This window comes from Arvicola amphibius, chromosome 4 (genome assembly GCF_903992535.2).
Source record: "Arvicola amphibius chromosome 4, mArvAmp1.2, whole genome shotgun sequence".
In the NCBI taxonomy this organism is placed as follows: Eukaryota; Metazoa; Chordata; class Mammalia; order Rodentia; family Cricetidae; genus Arvicola; species Arvicola amphibius.
Genome location: NC_052050.1, coordinates 136,294,139 through 136,310,164, shown reverse-complemented (window position 1 = coordinate 136,310,164; position 16,026 = coordinate 136,294,139). Strand labels below are relative to the sequence as shown.

General features: G+C 44.5%; 1 protein-coding gene across 1 annotated transcript in view; it reads left to right on the top strand.

Annotated features, from left to right (window-relative positions):
- The first annotated feature begins 1,947 nt into the window (after nt 1–1,947).
- Trmt9b (tRNA methyltransferase 9B (putative)) overlaps nt 1,948–16,026 on the top strand; it is a 50,256-nt gene continuing 36,177 nt past the window's right edge. The window contains exons 1-2 of the mRNA XM_038328558.1: nt 1,948–2,054; nt 2,253–2,494. The gene's annotated coding sequence lies outside the window, so the exon portion shown is untranslated. The remainder of the gene's footprint in view (nt 2,055–2,252; nt 2,495–16,026) is intronic.

Genomic DNA, 16,026 nt, shown 5'->3' with positions numbered 1-16,026 from the left:
GTTTCCCTCGTATACAAATATTCATTCCATTTCCATAGTTATCATCCTGATTGCTCATGGCCGGGAAGTAAATGCCTCTTACCCTAGTCTCAGCTACAATGATGCACTTTTCTCTCTGCTTCCAGACCAGGGACTGGTACTCAAATCACATAGTATCGCAGGAATGGCCACCTAGAATTCACAAAGGTCCCAAAATAGCCGTAAGGGTGGCCCAACACACATTTGCTGATTACATAATGGTGCAGTGTCGATGTGCTTCAAACCTTGCACTCATTCTACATTAGTCCTGACCTTCTGTCCCCTTGTAGAAACCTATTCCCTACACAAGGGTAAGACCTTCTGCTACTATCATCTCTCCAAACTCTTTTATTTTCTGGGTTTTTTTGTTTTGTCTTGTTTTGGTTTTGGTTTTTTGTTTTTGTTTTTTTAAGATAGGATTTCTCTGTTTATCTCTGGCTTTCCTGGAACTCACTCTGTAGACCAGGCCGGCCTCGAACTCACAAAGATCCTCCTGCCTCTGCCTCCCTAAGTGCTGGGATTAAAGGTGTGCACCACCACTGCCTGACTTCTAACACTATCAAAAACGGTGCACATGCCCTGGCCACCAGATTACCTGCCCTGGTCACTTCACCTATAATTATTTCCCTCGTGTTTCTTATGAAATTTAAACCAGGTCACTTTCCTGTTTATCCCAACCTGTTTATCTCCCTTTCATGATACGATTTTTATTAGCTCTCTAGCATGTACCAAGCAATATACTACTGAAATGTGTGTTCCATTCACAGTTAGACGAGGCCGGGGATGCGACAGAACCTAAGATGCATTCTGTTCACCACAGAGTTCTTTTTTTTTTTTTTTTCGGTTTTTCGAGGCAGGGTTTCTCTGTAGTTTTGGAACCTGTCCTGGAACTAGCTCTTGTAGACCAGGCTGGTCTGGAACTCACAGAGATCCGCCTGCCTCTGCCTCCCAAGTGCTGAGATTAAAGGCGTGTGCCACCACCGCCCGGCCACCATAGATTTCTTGAATGGAAGAAAAATGAGCAAACCAGAGGTGAGTGTCATTCCTGCTGGCACCGAGTTCAAGAAGACAGGAAACAGGCTAGTGGTTCTTCCCATCCCTTTGCAACTGGAGGGGGAGACCGCTGTTTGTTATTCTTGACATTGCAATAGAAGTTGTCCCTGTCCTACCGCAGTAGATTGAATGCTGGAACACTGTTCCAGAATTAAACTATATGATTTCCAGCAGCCCTCCCAACAGAATTATAAATGCACATTTTGGGGAGACCATAGTTGAGTTCTCAGACATATTCATAGCAGAACAGCAACTCAGCAACATCAGATTCTTATCCAAAGGCATTACTGAATGTACCGGGCTTCAATTTGGGGAACAAGAATTTTTTTTTTTAAGTACATAGATAGACCCGTGCAGGTAACTGTGTTGTTTACTAATGGGACTTGAAGGTTATTAGCTGATATGGAAAGCAATAAACACTATTATTGCAGAAACAATGACCTACGACACTTCTAAATTCCACCCTGCACTTTCACCCATGCTGCCTCTGACCTATTCGTTTTGGCAAAACATTGAAAAGATTAACCATGCCTTTTTAATGAAAGACCCAGAACCTGTGCGGAGACAGCCTGGACTCGATCCCTCCGATTCTGAGTCTGAGCCAGTCCTTGTGCCCAGGCACCTAGATGATATTCCCGTTGGTGTGTGTTGCGGTCAGGATCAAAAGGGAAGAGAAGCGCTCAGGGTCACGTGAGTGTCAGTCAGTCACCACAGGTACTGAGCTGCGCTTGGGGCTGGCCAGGTGTGCCCGCCCTGCGGCTCTCCTGCTTAGGAACAGACACGCCAGGAAAGACGGGTGAAGAGCGAGGCGAGGGACAGGAAGGTCATCCCGATCCCAACCTCACTCTCCTGGAACGTCCGGGCGCGGCGATTGCAGGGGACCAGGACAGAACGGCCACACTGCCTGGGGCTCCGCCGCGCGTTCGCGCTGCACCGAGCCGACTCCCAGGCGCCGCGGGCTCGAGGTCCCAGCCAAGGGAGAGGTGAGGGCTGTCACTCTGGCTCCCAAGCCCAGCAGCTGGGCAGGAGGGTCTCGTGTGAGCCTGGGGCGCGCGGCCTCGCGGATGCATTCCAACTTCTCTACGGAGCCGCGCTCGCGTCCTGCGCGCTCCCGCTTACCCTGTCCCTTTTTTTCCCTCCTCTCTCCACCACTCCTCTTCCTTTTATTCTCTCGCTTCTAGGCCGACGTGTGTAAGTTGCCTTCTGGACAGTCCCAGCTGTGATGCTGAAGAGCTCTGAGCCAGCGCTCGGCCGAGCCTCCGGCTAGGATCCCGGGCAGAGACCGCCTCCGACCCGGCGCTGACATTATTCTGCACAGCTCAACGGCTACTCGCGTCTCCGCTGCCCTAGTTGTGGCCGCTCTGCTTCCCTAGGGACTGGGGTCGTGGCAGAGTGCCCACGCGCCGGGGATCTGCACGCCTGGGTGAGTTCCTGGTCTTCCTCGGCCATCCCGGTTGCCTTGGAGAACCTGTTTACCTTGCAAACTTGAGACGTGACCAAAACAGACCAGCCTGCCTTGCAGCGTGTGTTTCCGATTGCAGGGCGGATAATTCAGTGCTCAGAGCCCAAGGGGACATGCTCGGAAGCTTAAAGGTGAAGATGAATTCGTGTTTCTGGGCGCACGTGTAGCTTTCCCTTTAAAAGCCGTGACTAGGGAAATGATTTTCTGCCCAGCAGGAGGCGGGAACTGAGTTAACTCGCAACCTGAAAGTTTCCAAAGCTGAGGATGAAAATACAGTTTGTTGGAAGGAAAGTCAAAATAGAATGATGGGATTTGTATAATAATACTTGCCTTCTGTGTGTGCCTTTTTGCATTAGCTTGGGCTCTTTGAGGTAAATAACAGGCAGAAAGAGGCAAGGTTTTAAACTTCGAATCAAGCCTTCCTTTGTATCTTAGTTGCTGTACATGAATTCTTTTCAATGCACTTAGTAAATTTCGTGCAGGAAAAGACTAGAAGAGATGCGCATCCTTGGGAGATTAAGGTTATGGCCAATTAGACTAGTGAGGATTGGCATTTAACACTTTATTTCCTAGCTAAAAGCACGATTATTCACACGGCCCATTGAGCTATCTGTCTGCTTCCTGGAAAAGGAGCGATTATTTGTATCGAGGTTTAGCGAAGGGAAAGTTGTGGGGTTTTCAGAGATCAGTATCTCCGACTGGTCACTAGAGCAGTGTTAATGGCTCTGGTGTTTGGTGCCTTAGAGTCAGTTGGGGGAGGGTGTCTGGGGATGAAGATCACTGGGGAAATGAGCCTGCTACTCTTGCCCAAGCGCCACCACTGACTGACTGGTTGTGGTATCTTATTTAAAAGGAGACAAGTTGAAAAGCCATTCATTCTGGAGAACTGCTGCTTTATCAATTTATGCCTTTGGGCACATTTGTAAAGAGAGCTCTCTCTACAGGCCCCTTTCCTCATTCCAAAGAAATGCTACTTCTAGAAAGATCCGATTAGGCTAATGATGCTCTTTGGAAAGAATTTGTCCTTTGACGTGTGTCTTAGTATAGCTAAGGTACAAAGGTACCTCAGGCATTTTAGTCATTTTTTATTTACCAAAAGGATGGCGCCATTGAAAGTCCTTGGTCTGCATAGTTAAGAACTTAACCTGATTCTAAATGTAGGGGCCAGGCGGCACTGGGTTCTCAGGAAACCTTAAGCCTCTGTTCTTGTTTGTTTTTTGTTTTTGTTTGTTGTTTTCGTTTTGTTTGTTTGTTACTGACATTTGAGAGGACTGTAAAGAAGAAGTGCTAACTGGGCGTAGTTCTGAAGGGTAGGGGTGTTTATGCTTCTTTAAGAATGGCCCTCCACAGCTTGATGCCTCTGACTATGAAGGATTTGTCGTTACCTTGATCCCTTGATCAAGCCACAAGCAGATGTGTTGGCTGTACACAGCATCTTTTTTGTTTGTTTGTTTGTTTGTTTTTCTTTTTCGAGACCGGGCTTCTCAGTAGCTTCGGAGCCTGTCCTGGAACTCGCTCTGTGAACCAGGCTGGCCTTGAACTCACAGACAGCCACCTGGCTCTGCCTCCCGAGTGCTGGAATTAAAGGCGTGTGCCACCACCGCCCACCCGTAAGCCATAATCTGACCTTGAGAGAAAAGTTCACGGTGACTTTCCGCCAGGGATTTCTAAGCAGGATTCCAACAAAAGATGTCATTGAAAATTAGCCCCAGGCAGAGTGAATTGTTGCGATGGGGCTGTCAGCAATCTTCGGTTTTCTCTTGTAGATGAATACGGTCCTAAAAGCAGAGGCACAAAGTGTAGAGAAAACTGGGGAAGCTGACAGAGGCTGTAGGGAAGCAAGCTGACCTGAGTTCAACTCTGACATAATTTGGTCCCTAGGAGCACAGAAAGGACAGTGATTCTAAGTGGCCAGTTGAGTGCCCCTTGGGTTTTGTAACTCACTTCTCTAGGTAGCCAGATGGAGAATTTTGCTTAAGAACCTTTGATAAGAGCTGCTCAGAGGAGGAAAATGTCATTCATCAGGGGGAACTTCTTATAGCCAAGAAACTTCCAGCCACCCAGGGAAAACATTTTGCAATTTAACTAGGTCTTCTAAAGTGAAACCCAGCTCATATGTGAAGTAGGCGTAATGATTCCTCCGAAGGTGGTTGTGGGAAGTGGATGGGATAATGGTGGTAAAATGCATAGTCCACTGTTAGCACACAGCGAGTACTTATAAAGAGTGGATAGAGGCGCTGGAGATGGCTCTACAGTAATAGCACTTACTGCTCTTTCAGCCGACCAAGAGTTCAGACCCCAGTACGGACATCAGACAGCTCAGAAATGCCTGTAACTCCAGCTCCAAGGGATTGAACACCTCCTGCTGGTCTCTGTAGGCATCTATGTGCACACATGCATGCACAGGTGTGCACACACACATGCATATAAATACATGCATACTCAGAGAGAGAGAGAGAGAGAGAGAGAGAGAGAGAGAGAGAGAGAGAGAGACTGGATAGAAGAGGAAGGAAGTGAACTGGGTGTATTGATTGATGTAGTGATACCCCCCTGAAGTTGCACAGAGGGCATCTTAGTGTTTCTATTGCTGTGCAGAGACACCATGACCGGGTCAACTCTTACAAAAGAAAACATTTAATTGTAATGGCTTGCTTCAGTTCAGAGATTCAGTCCATTATTATCATGGCAGGGAACATGGTCTGCAGGCAGAAGTGGTGCTGGAGAAGTAGCTGAGAGTCCTACACCTTGCAGGCAGCAGGAAGTAGTCTGTCATACTGAGGGAAGCTTGAGCAAAAGAAACCTCAAAGCCCACCCCCAGAGTGATGCATTTCCTCCAAAATGATCACACCTACTTCAACAAAGCCACACCTCCTAATAGTGCCATTCCCTTTGGAGCAGGGTGGGGGAGCATCCTCCAAACCACCACAGCGGCTTTACTGCATTGTTAGCTAGAAGTGAAGCTAGAAGTGAATATTCGCTCTTGAACTTCCTGCCTTCAGAACCACCAGCTAAATGAAACTCGCAAGGCAGTCCATATGTAATATTAGGCACAGAAACTGAAAACGGATGAAGGCAGAAATGGGGAATTTAACCTGTAGGTCTGAAATGGTGCTTACAGAAGCTATACGAAGGAAGAGCATTTAGAGGAAACTGAGCAGTACCTGCCCAAAAACCAGAGGGGCTGGGAGAACTACCCAGAGCTCAGGTGTGTCTGACAGGGGCTGTGTGAAGGAGTCGGGAGCGGTAGGGCTGGCCTGGGAGATTTTTTTTTCTTTTATATAGTCTTAGTAGAACTGCGTGGTATGTGGGTATGTGGATGTCTTGCCTTGGGGTTGTTTTACTCGGGTTACATACACTATTAAATGACAAAAGGGGATTTGCAACTTTTAAAGCTAATCTGAAATGAAACAGTATTTATCATAATTCATCTGCCAGCGCTTTGTGTTGGGAGGTGGAAGTGTAAACCAGGAGTCAAGTGCAGGGGCTGTTACATGCAAGGCCCTTTGCCTTCCCCTAGACCCTCTGCCCCACCCTAAACGAGGCTTAGATTAATCTGTCTTTAATTTCTTAAAGATGAGCAGAGTCTGGTTTAAAATGTCTATGTCAAAGTCTATGTCTGTTCGTCACACAGGCATCCGGGTTGAATCCAGAGCTGTGGGGCATGATTCATTTCGAAATCTCCTGGGGAAGGCTCTGGTCGCTCAGGGAAAGGGCAAAGTAGTAGCATGAAAACCTTCTCCCCTGATGGGTAGATCTTCTCAAGGTCATTTGAAGGACTTATAGTTGGTCGTCTTCTGCATATGGGTGGATTTATTATTTTTGTCTTCCCCTTCTCTCCTTCTGTCATTCCATAGGTGTCCTTGGTAACGTCTCAGCTTTTGAAATTACATTTTGACTTCATTTCCATTGCTTCATTTACATAGTCCCGGTCTGATTTGCGACCTTGTTCTCTGTCACACAACTGTGTGCCAGAAGGGCACAACTTTTCCCCTTTCATTTTTCTCCCAAGGCACTTCCTGCCCTAGGTGTACTGAACGCTCCCTTTCTTATGACAATCAGAAAACTGTCACAGCTACCCTAAAGCAGAAAGGGGCGTAGTGTGGAAATGAAGTGTGCACCAGAAACCTAGATGCAAAGTTGCTGGTTAACAAAGAAGAGTGCTTGTGAGCTCCTTTAGAGTTCGGCCAAGCAGCTGGACTGAAGTGGCCCCAGGGCCACCGCCTTCATTGCCTCCATCTGAATCCTGAGACTCCGCGGCCACTAACAGAGATGCTGACTTACAAACATGGAATCTTTCTGTGTTAACCCCAGGAGCAAAGGGAGGGAACACTGTACCAGCAGCAAAAGCAGGCCAGCCAGCATCATTCCTAAACACTTTTTGCTTCCTTCTCCAACCATTCTCTCTGGAAGAACCTAATCTCTTGTTGCCCCCTTCAAAGGATTGTGGGAAATGTAGTCTACAGATTTCTAGCCTCGCCGGTGATGGAATGAACACTTGAAGAAGTTAAGAACGAGAGTAGAGTTTAACACGTGTCTAAAATAGGGTTTCCAGAGACAGAGTACTCAATTCAAAGTAGCGAAGATTGACTTTGGATTATATTTTGTGAAAGGAAATAAAAAATAAAGTAATTGGTAACCCAGGACCCTTTCAAACAGATGGATATTGTAGGTGTAGAGGTTGAGATTTCTAGGGGGGAAAGACATTAAGTAAATAAATCTTACTACACCTAAACATGAAATATTCTATACATCTAAACACGAAATATTCTTTGGTTTGGATGATGAAAATGAGTTTTTACCTATGACTGTGTGTTTTTATGACGTGTGGTTGGTCTAGGTACTTCCTAGTGTGGAAGTGTGAGTGTGCAGGAGTTAGAGGCTGGTATTGGATATCTTCCCTTGATGGTTCTACACCTTCATTTTTCTGAGACAGCATCTCTCTGTGAACCCGAAGCTCATCAACTCGGCTACACTGGCTGGTCAATGAACTTGAGGGATCTGCTTGTCTTGCCCACCAATTGCTTGTCCTGACCAATGCTGGGGTGGCAGGCACAAGCCCTGATGCCCAGCTTCTTACATGAGTTCTGGGCAACTCAAGTCTTCATGCTTGCTGAGCAGATACTTCAGACTAAGCTATCTTTCATGTTCCAGGAAAATGATTTTTACAATGATCTTCCCCACCAAAGCTTCAGCTAGCGATACCCATTCCATGACCCACAAAACAAAGGAAGATCAGAGGCCATTCAGAAATAGTATCTGGCTGGCTGCTCCTTTCATTAGATGAATCACCCACAAATTTGTGTTTTGCCGCCTCTTTCTTTCCTTTGGGACAATCACAGTGTTCTTTCTAAAGCTGAAAAAGATAGAAATGACTTGTTCCTTGGATAGCAAAATAAAAATATGCCTGAATTCACTCCAATCACTTCTTTTAAGCCCTGCATTTGTCGGATTCAATTTTTTTGCAAATCGCCTCTCTTCTGTTAGTAAATCGTGAGCTTGTTTGCACGCAGAAATTACATTGGGCTTCCAGGAATAGTCTTGATTATTGAGGAAAATCATCTTTACTTTGCCTAAAAGTTGGGAAAGGAAGGAAGACCTGAAAAAATGGAAGGGCATGGTGATTTTGTTAGTCTGTTACATATATTTTCTTGAATTGAATCTTGCGTCTCAAAAGATTACCATTCCATTATCTCCCCTATTGATTGATGAAAGCATCTAAATGCAGAATAATAAATGTTACCTGGGCAAACCATACTGTCATATGACTATGTTCTTCAGCTGTAGTGATGGCACTGATAAGTCAGCCACTCTGCCTCTCACCATCAGAAATGAACACAGCTAAACCAAACTGTGCTCTGTCCTATGTAACCCCTCAGGTCTTCCGTCCCAAGCCATCACCAAGCTGCTGTCTGTGAAAACCCGCTTGTTTCATAGTCTCTTGTGTGGAGTTGTTTGACTCTAATACGAGTTGATTAATTACAAAGGAGAGAAGGAGATGTTGTAGAGACGCGTACATGACCTCCCTGGTTCCAGCTTCTCTTCCTTCCCCCAGTTCTCCTTTTTAATTCACAGCCAAGTAAACACTCATTGAGCTCTGTGCTTCCCTTTTTCTGGGCTGTAAAGGTGACGTTGTTCTCGCCAGGGCCAAACACATTGAGTGCACTTGGAGATAGCATTGTTTACCAAGCTGCTGTTGTGGATTGATAGTCAAAATGGGGCCGATAAGACCACTCATTGACAGCAGTTTCTACCCCTGCTGAAGACCAGTCTCATTCCTAGAACCCACAGGACAGCTCACAATCTTCTGGAACTCCAGTTCCGGGACGTCCAGTGCCCTCTTTTGGCCTCCGTGGGCACCAGCAGTCAAGAATGAAAAACATCCTCATGCTTATTCTTCTTGAGTATACTTGTACTGGTGAAGGTAGGTAGGTACATAAAAACCTGCGTGGCAGTTTTATTCATAATTATTAACAATTGGAAGTGGCTAAGATGTTCTTAGGTGAATGAATATACAAATTGTAATTTGTCCATACAATGAAATAATAGCTGGTATTTTAAAAAGAAATGGCCTATATGAAGACATGGATGAACCTTAGATGCATATTGCTAAGTGAAAGAAGCTAGTCTGGGAAGGATAAATATGCTACGGTTCCACTAACTTACATTCTGGAAATAGCAAAATAGCAAAACTACAGACAGTAAAATAAAGGATCAGGGTTGCCCCAGGGTCAGGGGTCTAAGGAAGAGATGAATAGGAGGCTTAGGAAATTTTAGGGCTGTGCAACTTTTCATGCATACACAGTACTATGCATCTGACCAAACTCAGAACTGGGCAGTACAAAGAGCAAATACTAGAATAAGACTATGGATATTGGTTAGCAATAATGGATCAACACGGGTTCATTAGTTATGTTGTGCCAATGCAGGCTTTTAGATTGAACATTTCATAAGACGCTTTGTCACAATTAGAAATTCTGGTGATGCTAGAGTACAAGATGCAAGGGGCATTAATTCAAGGGGTATCAGGGACAGTATGTCCAGGACTAAGACCAAAGTTCTGTGTCAGGGCATGAGTAGTGGCCCTGTCCTGTGCTCAGCGGGCGTCTCCTAAGCACCTTAGGAGCGTCCATTTCACCTGAGCTTTGAGTAGGTAAGGAGCATGCACACAGGCTCTCAAGCAAAGTAATCCCTCCTTTGCTTCACATTGGTTTCACATTGGTTAAACACGATAGAATCTATTTACTGATAAGCCTAAACCCAGATAAAATGCAAACCCCTTCAAAGCTGTCTGTCACAGCGCCCCTTCATCAAGCTGCAGGCCTGGATTGGCTTCTCTGCATGCTTTCCTAAGCAGAAAACTTGAAGGCTTTGTGCCAAGGTAGCGAGAATGTGGGCAAGCTCTTACTTGGCTAGGAAGGAATATTGTGGATCCTACAGAACACGGGAAAGACTTGTATCCTCTACAAGTCCAGCAAGAAGCTACACACACCCCCATAAGGATGCAGAATACATAGAAATACGTGAGTAAAATACTGAGTTTTCTACTTCTAAAGGTTTGTGGTGGTTTTTTTTTCTTTCTCAGCCAAAATAATTTACAATCTTATTCTTGATAGTCTGTCTATCCTGCCTATCCTGCTTGTTACAGTGCATGCTTTTGGAAATGTATTAGCAGTGTGTGCACGCAGAAGCCTTTTTATTCATCATGGTGAGGCATTTTATCTGGTGCAGGGCAGATGAACCAACTGGTTTATGTGTAGCATACTGTGTCAGAGTGAGAATGAGTTCGGGAATGGAGAGGGTCCCTGTGAAGGCATACCTGAAGAAAACAGACTTCACACTCTGCTGTGGATTCTGCTATAGGCAAGAAGCATCTTGCCAATTATCTGTGAGGTTAGAAACTTTTTAAACTTTTTATGTGTAGTATGTGTGCCTATTTGCCTGTATATGCATCATGTAAGTTCAGGGCCCTCAGAGGCAAGAGAAAGGGTATTGGGTCCCCTGGAACTGGAGTTACATACAGGCAGTTGTGAGTGCTGGGAATCGAACCAAGGTCCTCTGAAAGATGAAAGCAATACATGTTCTTTAGTGCTGAGCCTTTTCTTTTTTTTTTTCCTTCTTCCAAGCTTGTAACCAAAATTTGTAATTCAAAGTTTGCCTTTTGAAGTCCTACTGCTCTGTGTCTTAGGATTTATCCATTCATGTTGAACATTGAAGATTAATTGAACATTTCTTTTAGATAGAGGACATTCTATATGTTGTTTCTTGACATGATTTCTATTATAGGTCAATAATAGTCACTAAACCATTAGTTACGGAATACATGATGTAGTAGTAGCTACCTTAGTCAGGGATGTGCATGAGTAACTGTTGCTTTCTGTTCATCTAAACATGGCCATGGCTGTGTAAAAAGGGTACTCATGAATCCAATGTGCAGTCCTTAGAAACTAGATACGTACTTTCTATGCTGAGGGATTCTTAGGCCTACACGAACCTCACTCCTGGCATCCGCTTTGGTTTTGCATTCAGCCGCCTATGACTTGGTTTTTTCCCTGAAGAAGCTGTGTAATATCTCAGTTCCTACAAGTTGAGGAGACCGTCAAACAAAGATCTGAGCCAGGTGATGGTGGTGCATGTTGTTAATCCTAGCACTTGGGAGGCAGTGGCAGGTGGATCTCTATGAGTTGGAGGCCAGGTTGCTCTGCACAGTGAGTTTCAGCACAGCCAGGACTGCACAGAGAAACCCTGTCTTTAAAAAAAAATCTAAGTAAAACAAAGATCTGATGGTCTACACAGAACTTGGAGCTGTCCTTGCGAGTTTGAGAGAACCAAGCCGTTCCAGGTTGTTTCTGTTATTTTTAATGAATTTTCCAAAAGGATATGTCTCCCTAATTTTGAAAATATGCTTCTGCATCTCACCTAGTTGGTACTGTGAACATGCTGTATAGTCAATGGCATGTATTCTGCTTTCCTGAGAATAAATGAAGTAATTGGCCTGAAACAAAGCAGACTGTATTTTAGATTCTATGTAATGTTCTCTGTCCATTTGTGAGAAACCTCTCTCTTCTGACTCAGGGGTGTTGGGTTGAGTGCTTTGTCTTATTTTAAAGGTTTAAATTTAGAACCAGAGCTCTCTCGCCCTGTTTCATTTGCCTGAAAAGTAGATTATAATGACTTCCCTCGAAGGTTAAAAATGATGCCTGTGGCTTTAAATCTGAAGCTATAAACAGTGTACCACTAAACCTGGGCTTATCTCCGAAGAAACCAACCCAGTCATAAACTGTAACATGGAAACTGGAAAAAAAAAAATGAAACTTTCCCAAACAGTCTGGTTTATTCTGGGCACCGACTTAATAACTCCCGCTGCCAGGAGAAGTAGACTTTGCTGTCACAGGAAGGCTTAAAATGTCAAACACGCTCTTATAAAATACAATGCAGGCTGCCTGCAAATGAGAGCAGCCTTTCAACTGGCACATTTCCTACTTTTGTGCAGCTCTCATAATCGTGCCACTTACTCAGAACTGCAGACCTCTCTGCGCGATGTAAACAGTCACACCCCCCACGACACCGGCGAGGTTTGCATAGGTCCAAAGCAGGTGTGGGCTGCTTCAGACAATGGAGCAAACTGGAAGACCCAGCTACAGAGGACTCAATGTCACTGCCCAAAAGAGAACCCAGAGGGTGGGATGGGGCCGGGGAGTCCAGCTGAAGAGCAGAAGGCTATCACGTGTCAGGGCTGCAGGTGTGGCATCTTCACCTCCTCATCACAGAACAGAACCAATGCAGCCTATAAACAGTCACTGTAGGTACCACCAGGGTCACCCTCCGGTACCTGTGATTCGCATATGTGGTTCGCATATGATCAATGTTAAACCCAAAGCAGATAAGACGTAGCAAGTTACAGACTGAGGTACCCTACTTGTGACAAGTCACAGGGTGAAAAGTCACAGCCAGAGACAAGGCAGTTTGCGGAGGCACTAAAAAGCAGCCCTTCTATCCATGGTTCTGCATCCACAGATTCGACCAGTCAGGAACCAGAACTATTTGGGAGAAAACGCTCTAAAAATGTTTATTTTTTTTTCTGACTGTTATTCTCTATACCATAAAATTTGATAACTATTTGCAGAACATTTGCATTGTATTAGATACAAGGGACGGTGCATCGCTTGCAGGAAGATGTGCATGCGTGGTAGATAAATATGTCATTTTCTGATACTTGAGCATCCTGTAGCTCCTGACACCCACAAGGTGGAAGCTCTTGGATAATTCTTATAGAAACTAAAAGGTTGCTCTACTCAAAGTAGGTAAGGCCATAGAGAGCGTCACTACTCCATAACTCCCTGACATAATTTGTCCCTAGTTGAAAAGGGGTTATTTATCAGCTGCTTAGAAAGAATAAAATTATGTAGCATAAATTGAAAGTTTTCTATGAATGCCATTAAAATAAATAATACCTCAGTACTGAAACAGATCCATCTCAGCTGTTTCGCTCATTAAATATTGTGACAGCTTTAACTTTTCACTGATCTAAATATCAAACTCAGCACGTATTTACTTAGAGAGGGCTCTGGATTAATGCAGCGAATGGTACGCGCCAACATCTTCTAACTTCCAAGAGCCGTCTTAGTTACTTTTCTCCCGCTGTGAACAATGCAGCTTCTGGAAGAGTTTATTGGGCCTTACCATTACAGGGGCAGGACCACGCCGTGACCATCAGGGTAGGGAGCATGGCAGCGGGCAGACAGGCATCGCTACAACACTAGCTGAGAACTCCCAACTTGAGGTACAACCATGAGTCGAGAGAGCTAACTGGGACTGTCCTGGAAATGATACACCTTCAATTAGCAAGACCATACCTCCAATTCCTTCCCAAACAGTTCCACCAATGGGGACCAAATACTCAAACATATGAGCCTATGAGGACCATTCTCATCCAAACTCCTACAATAATAGACACAAGAATGTGTGGATGCCTAGAGAGCTGCTCACTTTTGGTGTGTGGATCAGTGAACCACCTGATGGAAATGTGGCTTGAGCCTCTTCGTGTGCATTACGATATTCCTTACATTTTTTTTTTTTTTTTTTTTTTTTTGGTTTTTCGAGACAGGGTTTCTCTGTAGCTTTGGAGCCTGTCCTGGAACTAGCTCTTGTAGACCAGGCTGGTCTTGAACTCACAGAGATCCGCCTGCCTCTGCCTCCCGAGTGCTGGGATTAAAGGCGTGAGCCCCCGCCGCCCGGCTCCTTACATTTTATATAGCATGCAGAAGAAGTTTTCTCTGTCTTGCCTGGTCCCACTGGTCTGGTTTCTCTCTGCCCACCTATTCTCCCAAATAACCATTCAGAGGCTTAATAATATCAGTTACAATTTTGTTTGACCAATGGCTCAGGCTTCTTACAGACTAGCTATAACTATAAATTAACCCATTTCTATTAGTTTATATTTTACCATGAGCTCATGGCTTGTTAAAACACATCTTGCTTCCCCAATAGCTACATGGCATCTCCTTGACTCCACCTAATCTCTCTATATATCTGTTTGGATTTCCTACCTTGCTTTACTCTGCTATGCCATTGGCCAAAACAACTTTATTTATCAACCAATAAAAACAACATATGCAAAAGAACATCCCACATCAATTGTGTTCCTTCCCATTTTTACATTCTGATAGATGTTCATAATTCAAGGAGATTCTGGGTTTCAACATCATTATACCCAACAATTGCTCATCCTCCAGGGACATGGAAAATATAGGTAGTTAAATTTAGGATAACATGAAAATAAGTTTTTTAATAGTTATAAGAAAGGTTGAAAGGAGAATCATAAATGTTTTGCACATTTTGTGTCCATTGCTTCCCTCTGGAGTAGTGAATATTTTTTTTTTCATGAGTATCTTCACATCTTCACCGATGTCTTTGTTGCAACCATACCTTGGGGTAACATCTGTCGGGGTCCAGTCTCGATGGGTTCATATGTTCCAGGATAGAAATGTGTGGGTTAGAAATGTTAGACGAGAGAAACAGAGATACAAAAGAGATACAGAGATGTAGGATATTACCAGGAGGACAACTCAGTGAATCCTGAGTCCATCCTTCTTTATTTCTTACGATCTTAACGTACTCCAATCCAAAAAAGGAAGAAAACAAGTCTTTTTATCACAGTACAAGAAACGAACAAAATGATTACCATATTAATACCCAAAACACCAGGTAACCACAATTTAAGTTAAGATATCTTTGTTTGTAGCCACACCTTAAGTCAAATCTCCTGGCAATAACCTTGAAGGAGGAAGACTAGGCCTGAACTCTCTGACCTTCAGTCAAGGTGGAACGGATCCACTTCTGTGGGCCCCCACATTTGATCAGTTAAATAATAAAGAGTGGGGCAGAAGCACAAAAAAAAAGTCACTGAAGGTTTACGTTTATGCATCCCATGGTGGGAATCAACAGTGCAGCTAGGCGTTGGCCTTGGGACCTCTGGTCTGGTCACAAGCTGCTCACAAGTCCCGGCTGACAAGCTTGCTTCACCCTGCAGCTCCCACACAAGGCTCAACCTTCTGAGACCGCAGGAAGGTGGCAGAGGCCGTGACCTTAAAAGGCGGGGTGGTGAGATTCTTTTCTGTTAAAAATGACATAAAAGGAGCCTTGTTCCTATTAATATTGGACCGTCCTAGGATGTCTGCAGTTGGATTGTTTTTAACTTTTTCCCACCGAGGCAGTGTAAGCAATGCATCCGTTCTAATTAAAGAAGCTCTAAAAACTGGCAACGCCTCCTGCTCTTGCAGTTTCTCTGTTGAAGTCGTCACTTTGCTACTATAATTACAACCATCAATCAACCGAGTGCCAGATGGTATATTCTCAGTGGATGAGCGATGACTGTGGTGTAATACTTTCAGAACATTGTATGATAAATTGCATGATGATCGTCATGCCAATGAGAACTGGAACCCAGTTCAGCAAGTGGATCTGAAGCATTGGTACAAGTCCAACTTTGCCCATTGACAGGCTAGGAGTCCTTAGAAACACACAGCTGCTTTTTAAAAGGCGATATGTGGGTGGGTGGATTAAATGGCTTAAGCAGTACAGATGCTTGCTGGCCAAGCCCTGCAACCTGAGATCAATCCCCAGGTCCCAGATGATAGAAGGAGAATGCTGAATCCCCACAGCTGTCCTGTGGCCTATACATGTGCACTATAGCACACAGGTGCACACACATACACACAATAAGGAATGCACTTTTTAAAAGTCAAGAGTGAATGAGACACTAGTCCTATTATAAAAGGCATCAATGGGGCTGGAGAGATGGCTCAGAGGTTAAGAGCACTGCCTGCTCTTCCAAAGGTCCTGAGTTCAATTCCCAGCAACCACATCAATTCCCAACAACACACATGGTGGCTCACAACCATCTGTAATGGGGTCTGGTGCCCTCTTCTGGCCTGAAGGCATACACACAGACAGAGTATTGTATACATAATAAATAAATATTTTTTTAAAAAAAT